Source organism: Clupea harengus, chromosome 15, assembly GCF_900700415.2.
Source record: "Clupea harengus chromosome 15, Ch_v2.0.2, whole genome shotgun sequence".
In the NCBI taxonomy this organism is placed as follows: Eukaryota; Metazoa; Chordata; class Actinopteri; order Clupeiformes; family Clupeidae; genus Clupea; species Clupea harengus.
In genome coordinates, this window is record NC_045166.1 from 27,196,439 (window position 1) to 27,208,282 (window position 11,844).

An 11,844-nucleotide genomic window follows, 5' to 3' on the forward strand; every position below is an offset into this window, starting at 1 on the left:
ACCGAACGCAACGTTTAGTAGCAAGTGATCAAATGCAGCAAGATCTCAGGTCATGCACTCCTCATCTATCTCTCTCTCTCTCCCCCGCGCGCGCGCGCGGACACACCCACTCACCCACCCACCCTTACTCCAGGACCAGGTGTTAGGTTACATTTACTTTGAAGTGAGTAGACCTAGTTTATAGGATTTGTTGTGCATATCAATTAATTGCCCCTCCCCCCTCCCCCTCTCAGTACATCACAGCTGCGTATGGACAGCTTTATTCGGCTAGCTCCCTCACGCTCTGTTGAGGAATCTTCAGTGTTAACTGACAGCATTTTGAACGTGCATATTACAGACATGCGCCCACTGTCCATGGTGGAGGATAAAGGATTTCTTAACATGATAAATGCATTTAATCCCAAGTACACCGTTCCTTCGAAAAACACACTTCACTAATTTGATGGAGAAAAAATACATGGACATAACAGAGAAATTGAAGAGTGTTCTGAAGGAAACAGAGTGTGTGTGTGTTGCACTGACAACGGACATTTGGACAAGTGTGGCCACAGAGGCTTATCTGGGGGTTACATGTCACTTCTTGGGGGACGATTGGGAAATTAAGTCCCTCTCCATAACAACAATGCCTCTGGAGGAGAGGCACACAGCTGCCAACATTGCAGATTGGCTGGAGGAGGCTACTTCCAAATGTAATATTCCGTTTGAGAAGGTGAAGGCATTTGTGCATGACAATGGGGCAAATGTAGTGGCAGCAGCAAAAAATATTGAAAGCGAGACATGAATGGGCTTCTGTGAGATGTGCAGGGCACACCCTAAATTTAGTTGTACAGAACACACACACACACACACACAAAAAAACAATACCTCTACCTACAACATCTCTAGTTGTGTTGCTTCTGCGAGATGCCTGATTGAGCATTTAAAAAAGAGTGAACTGGCCTGTACAAAGCTTAAAGAAAACGGGTTAAAGTATTCCGGCACCGAAAAAAAAGTATTATATTTAAAAAAAAAAAAACGTCTCAATATCATCACCAACACTTTCGAGTTTATGAGTTCGTCTGCCAATGATATGAAAGGAGCACAACTCTCCCGCTCTTAAAAAAAAAAAAACATTATTAGCAAGAATACCACACTGAGTTCAGCTTTTGAAACTGCACCAGTAAGGGCATTTCCGGGTCTTGCAGCTGAACAAATCGCAGACAGGTAGCAAGAAATGTTTGTATTTGAGCCTGAGAACCCTGACACTGCCTTCCTTGCTGCTGCCTTGGACCCCAGGTTCAGAAAACTGAAGTTCTTGCCTTCAGAAGAGGTACTTAAAGTAACACTATGCAACAATTCTGACACTTTTTGAGCTATAGTTTTACAGGTTTTGGTACCACCCTCAAATTCATTTTGATATTATATGGTCATGTAAAGGACAGATAAACACCTGTGTCTTTCCCACTAGCCATCCAGGATATGCACTATGTAGTTATGTGTTCTAGGCTGGAACATCCAGCAAAAATGGAAGAAAAGCTTTCACAGCATGACATTGCCAGCTATACTGCCAAAAGACACCAGTTAGTGTGTTGGCAAGCTTCTATCCGTGCCAACTGGGCTATTAAAGGTGTTTACAAGGTTTTTGCATGTGTTTTAGGTAGTTAGCGTGCTAGTTTTGGAACAGAACTACATATTGCTGCTTTAAGGTCCAAAGCACCGTTCAAAAAATGGCAATTGCTATCGAAAGGCAAGCCAGGGGAAATGAATCCCCTAGCAACATTGCAGAAGACCGCCCAGCTACTCAAACCAAGGGTGCATCATTCCTCATTGTTCTTGGATCAGACGACTCAAGTACCAGTGATGAGCAGCAATTTCAAGAGGTGCAGAGGGAGGTCCTACAGTATTTTGGGGAACATCCTCTCTCCAAAAAGGAGAATTCACTTCCCTGGTGGAGAGCAAATGCATCACGACACCCAACCCTGGCAAAGCTGGCCAAGTCTTTTCTGGGTATTCCAGCCACCTCAACGCCCTCCGAGCGTTTGTTCTCTGCTGCTGGGAACATTGCCTCAAAGCGTAGGGCATGTTAATATGCTGACCTTTCTCCATTGTAATTACAACTTGCTCTTCTAAAGTCTTGTACATGTATTGCACACAAATGCACTAAGACAAACACACTCACTCTCACACAAACACACTTTTTTGCTATTTTCTATTGTTGAAAATTATGATTGTAAAACAGTGCCGTGGTGGTCATAGAGCAGAATTGCAGCTACAATTGTCATTGGGCCTGTGTGCAGGGATGGGTATCATGTAAGGTCAAGCATCATGAAGGCCAGGGTGCAGGTGCAGGCCAGTGGAAAGTAACAAGCAGTCAGGAGGGGGGTCACTCACTCACACCCACCCACACACACACACTCGCACATAAGCACACACACAAGATGATGGCAGTCAAGGTCAGACCAGGCCTCCAAAAAAGTGATACCAAGCAAATTGGCAGGAGGGCCTATCTCCCTCAAAGCAAAAGTTCCCCCGCAACAGGTGAGCGAGAATATTCTGAGTGGCCAAAAGCGTAGATAAAATATGAGGAGATATAAGGGAATATTCTGATTGGGTCAGTATAGATGGAGGTTGAAGATCGTGACTTGCAGAAAGTGACGAATTATGAGTATAAAAAGTCAATGCATTGGGTGTTTTAGTCAGAGCTGCTCCATGGACCACCGCTCTCGTTTTGGATGAAATGTCTGCAAGGATGGAATAAAACTTCAGTTTATCGCACTCTGGACTTCTGACTCTGATTGAAAAATTACTTTAAGATTTGGAAACAGTTGTTAATTCGCTACAACACTATCCTTATATTTTTTTGTTTTGTATTCTTAATTCTCAGATGAGTTGTTGTATTGTTATTGGAATAAAACCTGTTCTGCCCATAATGTGTTCTTTAAAGTAACTTTAACCTGGAAGTGTTTGTATGTTCACATCACTTAATGTACTATTTGATGTGTCAACGTTTTTTTTTTTAATAACGTAAGACACTATTGATATTGTTGTTTAAAAACGCAAAAAGTACTTTCAATACGATTAATCGATGAAGTAGTCTGTAGAATACTCGATTTATTCGAAATATTCGATAGTTGCAGCCCTAGAACTTTATGTAACCCCACCCCTCTCCCACTGTTCGTGTCAGCGTTGCAAGCTATTTTTAACCATGACGGGCGCGGTAGTCGGGAGCTGTACTCCGCAATTTCACTCGCCAAGTGGCGGAGCATCGGACACAATTTAGTCGCCAGCCTAAAAATCGACATGCCGTTGGCAGGTGCCAATTTCGAGCCCTGCCTGAGCACATTGACCGAGCAAGGGCCTGCTGTGCCACGATTGAAACGGTGAGGAGATACTTCGACCTCCTCGCGGCAACTATAGGGACTTTAAGCAGTTGAAGGGACGGCTACGGCGTTCAAGTGACACTTTGCGCTCGCGAGATTCTATCTCGACATTTCCTGCCGTTTTAGCCCAACTGTCTACTACGGGAGAGCGACTGGTTTGACGTACTCAGTAATACGTTAGGATTTCAAGCAGGTAATTATACGTTTTTATCGTATTTGACAGTCATTTCATTTTTATTTGATTCTACCGTTAGCAGCTTTATGGATTATTAGTATATTTGTTAAAGATACCCACATGTCATCCCTTGCCAGCACCCAATATGATGCTAGACCACAGTAAGTAACGTTAACATTAGTTAGCCAGGCTAACGTTGTAGGCAACAAATAGGCTATTCTCAACAGTTTTGATTAGAATTATTTAACAAGACAAGACATCAAGACATAACAAGACATCTTAACTATAGCCTACTTTATATCCAGTATTATGTAGTTGGTCATATGTTGAAGCTTGGCTAACTAGTTGCCCAAATGTATCTAGTGCCCCCATGGAGTGGACAGAGAGGCACAACATTATTCTCGCTAGAGAAAAGAGAAGGCCTGGTCTACAATTGCAGACAGTCTGAATAGTTCCCTGGACCTTATATTTAAGGTTTCTCAACGGTCTGTGAGGGAGATGTTTGCCCTGATCCAGGACAAATAGAAGAGGAAGAATAGCAAAGATGAGAGGAGTTCTGGGACATCAATTGTAATGACGGAATTAGATATATTAATTGAGGAGATAAGGAACAGAGAAGGAGAAGGCAGCTGAAGAAACGAGAGGATGGAATGACCACAGAGGTAAGATAGATGGAGACAGGGCCAAAGCAGACGAGGCTAGGAAGAGGGCCATGGTGAGGATGGGCCAAACAAAAAGGAGGCTGAGTGAGGATGGAGAGGAGTTCCGCAAGCGTAGGAGAAGTGGAAATGACACTATTGCATTTTTGAGGGAGAGAGGCGCATTTGATAGAGAGCTAAGAGAGAAAGAGCTTGAATTTAAAAAGCAAGAGATGGAGGAGCAAGCGAGGAGGGCACAACAGGCACAGCAGCAGGTGGTAGACATGATGCCGATGATGCAGCAACAACAGGCCCAAATGCAGGCTACCCAGGCTCCTGCAGCAGCAAAGGCAAGCGTTGCTTGCTGTAATTGAAAAATTAACAAAATGATCTAAGCGGTAATGTCTAAAGCACTAGATATGTAATGTCTGTCAGCTGTGCTTCTAATGAAAGCAATGTTATTAAACTTTATGTAAATTCTACTTGTGAACACTTTGGCTGGTGTCATACAAATCTTGTTTTTTTTCTCTTGCAGTGAAACTGGACTGGAGCATATTCAGAGTGTCTGGCCATCCTGCTCTAATTGAAAAACTCACCAAATAAAATCAATAATATGTAAATTAAATACATAATAATATAAACAAATAATTTTGAGATGACCGGTGTTTAATAATAAAACAAAAGATAATACATACATGTCTGGACATTGCACTTTTTTTTATTATGGTGAGCTCTTTATACTAGGTGCGTTTCCATCCCATGTTTTAATGCGCATTATGCGAATATTTAATCCTGGTTGGAAACGCGTGCGATGCGCATAAACTTCCAGGGGAGCCCCCAGCTGCAGAGGCATGCCTAGCACACCTGTCCACAACCAATGCTCAGCTCACCGTCTCCTGCGTGGCAAGGCCAGGCCCTCCAGCCGGTGCCTCCTCTGCCTCTTCTTCCCACCCCCATGCAGCCACCTCCTCATCAACTGGTAATTATCCTAGATCAAAACAATAGCTTAAATAATAATAATACTGTTAGTGAGGTTAAGGACTGTATTTTACTGGTTATAGGTTGCTTGGCCGTATTGCTCGGGCAGTGTCTGTCAGAACACTCACGATCACCAAAGCACTCTTCTTCTCCCTTTAATGTCGCTACAACCTGGAGTTGAACTCGCTCAAAACTGTGGAGATGATAGTGGACTTCAGGAGGAACCCCCCATCACTGGCCCCCCTCACCATACTGAACAGCACTGTGTCTGCTGTGGAATCCTTCAGGTTTCTGGGTTCCACAATCTCCCAGAACCTGAAGTGGGAGCCAAACATCAATACAGTCCTCAAAAAGGCCCAGCAGAGGATGTACTTCCTGCGCCAGCTCAGGAAGTACAACCTGCCTCAGGAGCTGCTGATCCAGTTTTACACTGCAGTCATTGAGTCTGTTCTCTGCTCATCCATTACTGTCTGGTTTGGTTCTGCCACTAAACTAGACAGGAACAGATTACAACGGACAGTCAGGTCTGCAGAAAGGATTATTGGTGCTGACCTGCCCACCATCCAGGACCTGTACACATCCAGAGCCAGGAAACGGGCAGGGAAAATCATTGCAGACCCCTCACACCCTGGACATAATCTGTTCCAGCTCCTCCCCTCTGGCAGGCGCTACAGAACTATGTACACAAAAACCACCAGACACAGGAACAGTTGTTTCCCCCTTGCCGTCACTCTAGTGAACAGTTGACAGATTATTATATTTTATTATTATATATTTGTAGTGGCTAAAACAGTTTCGAGTTTTTTCCTTTAAACCCCTAGATCCTATTCCTATATCCTAGTTGATTTTACCACCATGGAGAAAGCAGGAGAAGCAATGTCAAGACTCGCAGTTCTGTCCAATAATCCAATGCAAAGGGAGTTTGACCATCCAATGTTGCCGGTTTTATTGTAGAAAAATTGTCACAAAAAATAAGGATGCAATTGCAGTTTTAAAGTCCAAATAACTAAACGCTGAACAGGCCCAAACGGAGACAGCGTGGTTCACGGCCTCAGCACTGAGGTCAATGACGGTAATTGCGCCCGCCTTCTCCTCGTCATGCGTGTCTTGCAGCCATTTCAAGGGTGGCACCGTCACCACCTATAGAGGGCGCACACTCGCAATTCCACAAAAAGGGGAAAAATCGATAAATCATTCCAAATACAAAAAACTTAAATGCGGCTCCTACAATATTATATTTATTTATTATCCTAAACTGTTGCATGCATATTTTTCAGTTTAAGTACATTGAGAGCAATTAAACCCAGGAAAAATTCCTTGTATGTGGAAATGTACTTGGCCAATAAAGATGATTCTGATTCTGATTCTGATATGCAATCATCAATTCCAGTACATGACAATGCATGAGATCATACATATGGATGTGATCTGCAATGGAAATAGGGACAAATCAGCACTGCACTGGATTACATAAACATGAATTATTGCTACACGATAAACAATTACACATAACTAATAATACTAGACACATATCATAGTGGACATTACACTAATCAACATAGATCTCGTTCTTATTACATTGAACAGGATGAACTCATCCTTACATCAAATTAACATAAGACAGAACATACTAAATCTCCGTTTAGCATGCTAATCGCTATTAATAGCAATGTGCGCTCACAGGAAGCCAACTACAAACACGATCTATGACGGTAGTAACTTCATGAAGAACACTTACTTTTATAAGCTACGCACACAATGCCTCACATACATGTCAAAAACAATGATGATTGAAACACTCGAAACTTACTAGGCACTCAGTATGATAAACTAATTTGCCACTGAATTGGCAACAAACTAAACTTGCTGCTATCTAACTGACAACTTAACTGAGGGAGCTGCACGCGTTGCTAGGCAACGCCATTATCAACAGAGTCTTTCGTTCAAAACTCAGTGTTAAACTTTCATATTAAATGTGAATTTAATTGCTGATATTACCTACCCACAGTACAGAAGGGAAAGAAACCGGCCCCGGCACCGACGGAAGGTGATCTTAGGGTTTGAAGTGTACATAGGGTTTCGTAGACTATCAATAGCTGTCCAAATGCAAATCTAACATACACTGAGGGAGAAGAGGGGTTGTTGAATTTGTATGTATCTATTTAGTATATAAAACATTACAGATGTATGTTTCTTCTCTAAACATGTAGACCTATTCTACTCTTGGGGGATGTACAGTCTTTGAGATTAAGTCATGTTTAGAATATATAAAATAGTTATGTTTGGTTTGAATCTCCGATTCTCTGCCCAGTTTTAAGCAGCAAACCGCCATCTTTCCTTTTGCCTCGTGATGCTGGACTGAAGATCTGATGCGCTCAAGGTGAAGATTTGAAGACTTGTATGAAAGGTAAAATGGTTACATTTTCCTGAAATTGCACAGAGTTAGAGGGAATAAATTTAGATCCATTGCTTCAGTAGCTAATATCGAATAATAGGCTAAGCTCGTGTTAATAGGCAGGCCAGCTAAAGTTCACCTATGTTACTAGTGATTACGTTGGCATCATTGCCAAAGAGCATATCATGTTATGTGTCTTAAGAAATAAATTCACTTCACTTCATTTGTCTAAATGATGTGTGCTTGTATTTATCGTGTCAATTTACCGAACACACGTTTGGAGAGTTGAACTCTGAAGTTAGCTAATGTTATTTTTTTTTGCAAGAAGGTAGTCCTGGCTTGTTTTATGCTAAGTCAAGTTTGTTGACGTTATTCGCTGTCGCTAGCTCGGCTAGCTTAATGCAGGTGAATTGCCAGTTAACTTCATGTCGGGCAGGTAGGTAAACAAGTATTGAGATTCGTGCATTTAACATGTGTTTTACACCATGAAAATGTAGCGCACATTTCAGCTGTTTAAAGTGTGAGTCCAGCGAAAATTCAACCCAGGGTCTTTTTCATGTCGGCGACTCTAGGGTGGGGTAAAGTTGGTTTCACTTAGGATCAGATATTCAATTTAACCATGACAATATCTGCAGGTTGCTTGCCCAAGTAGTGCAATGAGTGATATTGGTGTACATGCCTCTTATAGAGCTCTTCGTGTCACAGCCCATATTTTGTTTAACGTAAACATATTGATTAGATATTATAGAAACAATAGTAGGCTAATTATAGTAATGTCTGATGAATATCCAAAGTGAAAACAACTTTACCCCATCAGATCCTAGGCCTCAACTCAGATTGCGGTTGCACTTCAGATAAAAAATACACAATTACACTTGATTTTTTTCCCCAGCATTTTGTTTTGAGAATTACTGGCCCCCTTATCCTACCGGAGAGTCTGAAGTGAGTCTTGAGAAACTTAGGGTGGATCTTCTTTCAGATGTTAAGATGAGAAACAACAGAGAGGTCGTGCGGATTAAAATGGAAAAGACGTTTGCATACAGGAGATATGAAGTGGTACGTGACACACCCATGATACAGGACTTCCCGGCAAGATGGCCAGCTCTCTTTGAAGTAGATGGGGTATGTGCTTAATGACATTTGCTTAGAGCATGGCTTTATACATTGTATATTGATTGTCTGTAGTGCAAGGGAAACGAAGAATTATACATTATTCACTTTTTAGTCCTTGTTTGCATTCATACCATTGCTACATGTCGCATTACCGTAGTTGAAGTTGATCATGTTTTCATGCCTCTGCTGGTGAAAACCGGTGGTTGGAGCCGTAATGGTTTCATCTTGTCTGTCCTGTTAAAATTATTCTTATTTTCAGATAAATGCAGAATTCAAACGCATTACAACAATTCTTCTGCAGTCCAGATTTCTCTCGCAGCTGGATATGCTGGCTGACAAGCTTTTGAAGTTATTCAACAATAGAGGAGGACAGATTGGCAAATATCTAAAAAAAAAAAACATTTAGGCTGGGTTGCACCAACATGGATTAAATTAATCCTGGTTTAGAGTTAATCTAGGTTTAGTAAATCCAGGTTTAAACTGGTTTATAATTAATCAGAGTTGTGTTGCACATCTTAATTTTAACCCTGGATTAGTTGAACTAGTTTAAACCAGGGTTAAAACAGGATTAGTTTATGTTCAATGTCCGCCATGATGGATTCCGACGAAATGTAAACAAATTCACAATGTATGTTTAACAAATACGGAACTAAATAGCCCTAAATAAATGCATGCGCTATTTTTCCTAAACTAGCTGCGTTTTGAATAAATGCCGTTACTGATACCGTTAGTTACCGTTGGCGTTTGTACTTTATACCTACCACAACAGCGGCTATAGCTAACCAACCCCGTCAATTTAGCCAGCTAGCTAACTACTAACTATGGCACGGCAAAGAGGGTCTAACTTCTCAACATTTGAAAAGATGTTGAAAAGATGTTGGTGGCTGAATTAATGGAGGAGTTTGGGATCACCATTGAGGATAAAAGGACTGACAGCAGTACTTTAGAAAAGAAGGAGAAGAGCTGGGTACGGTTAGCAGACCGCTTTAACGGCTCTACAGGAATCAAGGAGCCGAGGGACAGGGCACAATTGAAAGCCTGTTGGAAAAAGGCTAAAGCTAAAAAAGATGCAGCGGAAGAGAGGCGTAGCCTATTTCAAACCGGCGGAGGACCACCTACAAATACGGATCCTAAATCAAAAAAGATAATTGTTATGATCCCGCAACAGATTTCCCCCTCCCCAACCCCTACGACGATGACGGCGCTTTAGATGAGACTACAGCAACAGAAGCTACAAGTAAGTAACTACAAACTTGCAGCAATAACGTGACAAAAATGACGAAAGTAGGCTATCATTTTGCCTTCAAAGCATTTGTTAGAGCCGATGCATTACATACCCCTCAGATGTTTATAATAATTTTCAAATTGAATAGCACATCATACTACAGAAATAACAGTTCCATGTTCTCTAGTAGCCTATGGTATTGTTGTATTAAATTAGTTATTTCCTATGTTATTGGACCTCAAGAGACCTCAAGAATAAAGTGCATTGTGCATATACAGTTGTAGGTAACCTCCTAATGTGTTAATACGTTTTTTTTGTTTTGTTTAGCTGACACTATTATTGTACTGGAGTCAGTCGAGCCACATGCAAGAAACATGGAAGCAGCAGCATCACCAGTGGACCCCCCTGCTAAGCACCCTTAACTTACCTGTCACCAGGAGCTTCTGGCATTAGAGAAGGAGAGATGCATGCTAGACATCGAAAATGCAAAATTAAAAAAAGATGTCCTGTTGCTACAGAAAGAGGTCCTAACTCTTCAGAAGCAAAGGCTACTGGATCTAAGCCAGGCACAACAAATTGAAAAAAATTTGAATGAATTCTGAAACTTAAATTTCGCATTATATTTGTATTTATTGGAGTAAAATGTTTCTTTTCAATCAAATTGGCAGTCCCCTTGTCTTGCTGTTTTTGTTAGTTCTTCCCTGTATGGATGAAAGTAAGAAGTAAGTAAGAAGCATATTAGTTATTAAGTATGGGTTAAGGTAATCTATTGTATAAGTGCACATATCAATCAAAATATAACAGTTTTCTGCCAATACAGTAGCAAAAACTTACTGTGAATTCTTCACAAAAAGGACAGTTTCTGATAATGTTAAAGTTAAAATGTACATGTATGGGGACCCACTTGAGCGAGTTGAGGTTGCCAGGTATCTAGGGCTTTGGTTTGACAGAAGGCTCACATGGAAAGCACATATTGATAAATTGGAGACAAAGTGCAGGAGAGTATTAAATGTTAAGCGATGTCTGACAGGGATAGAAAAGTCTGGAAAGTGCTGAGGGTTCGAAAACAAAACTCATGAAGATCATGAAGTGAAATGATCGCAGGTGGATCAGACAGCTTTTCAGCTAACTGTGGGCATTAGGAGGACATCACACGACAGACAGACAAACAGACAGACAGATGAATTGATTGATACATAGGTAGATAGATCAGCCGATTCCAATGCAGTCTCCACTCTAAACCTCACCCTCATTCCAGCTCTACAGCACCACTGTACTCTGCACTGGGAGACACACAGAAGCACTGGGCTCAAACCTGCATGCTCAGTCTTCTGGAGTTGTAGTAAACACACACACTCACACTCACACACAGAAGCACTGGGCTCAAACCTGCATGTTCAGTCTTCTGGAGTTGTAGTAAACCGGGGTTTAAGATGCTCAAAAGGACATCAGGAGATGTACACCACAGCACAACACCATTAGTCAGATTCAGGATTTGGGCCCAGTTACTCCTCACATAAAGGAACACACACACACACACACACACTAGTGGAGGAGGACTGGAGTGCCCTTTACTCCAGAGCACGCCTGCTTCTCCTCAACAGAAGCCTGCACCAGAAACAGCACCAGGGGTCCTGGAAGCCCTTCACGGGCAGATGGAGGAGAATCAGAGGATGCAGCGACAGATGATGGACATATACAGATGCCTCCCCACCGACCAGAGCTACAGAATCTGACACATGGGGTGCAGTCAGTGCACAGCGTGAGACGGGGTCCTAGCCCAGTGTCGTGTCTAAACACATCGCCACGCGGTCTCAGCAAACAGTAGTTGAACAGCAGATGTAGAGTTCTTCAAGACGGATTTATTGCATAATTTAAACAGCAATAGAGATGGACTCCGGAGGCAATCTGACAAATAATTCCTGCGCCCCTGTATTTAAAAGTTAATCGAACACTCCCAC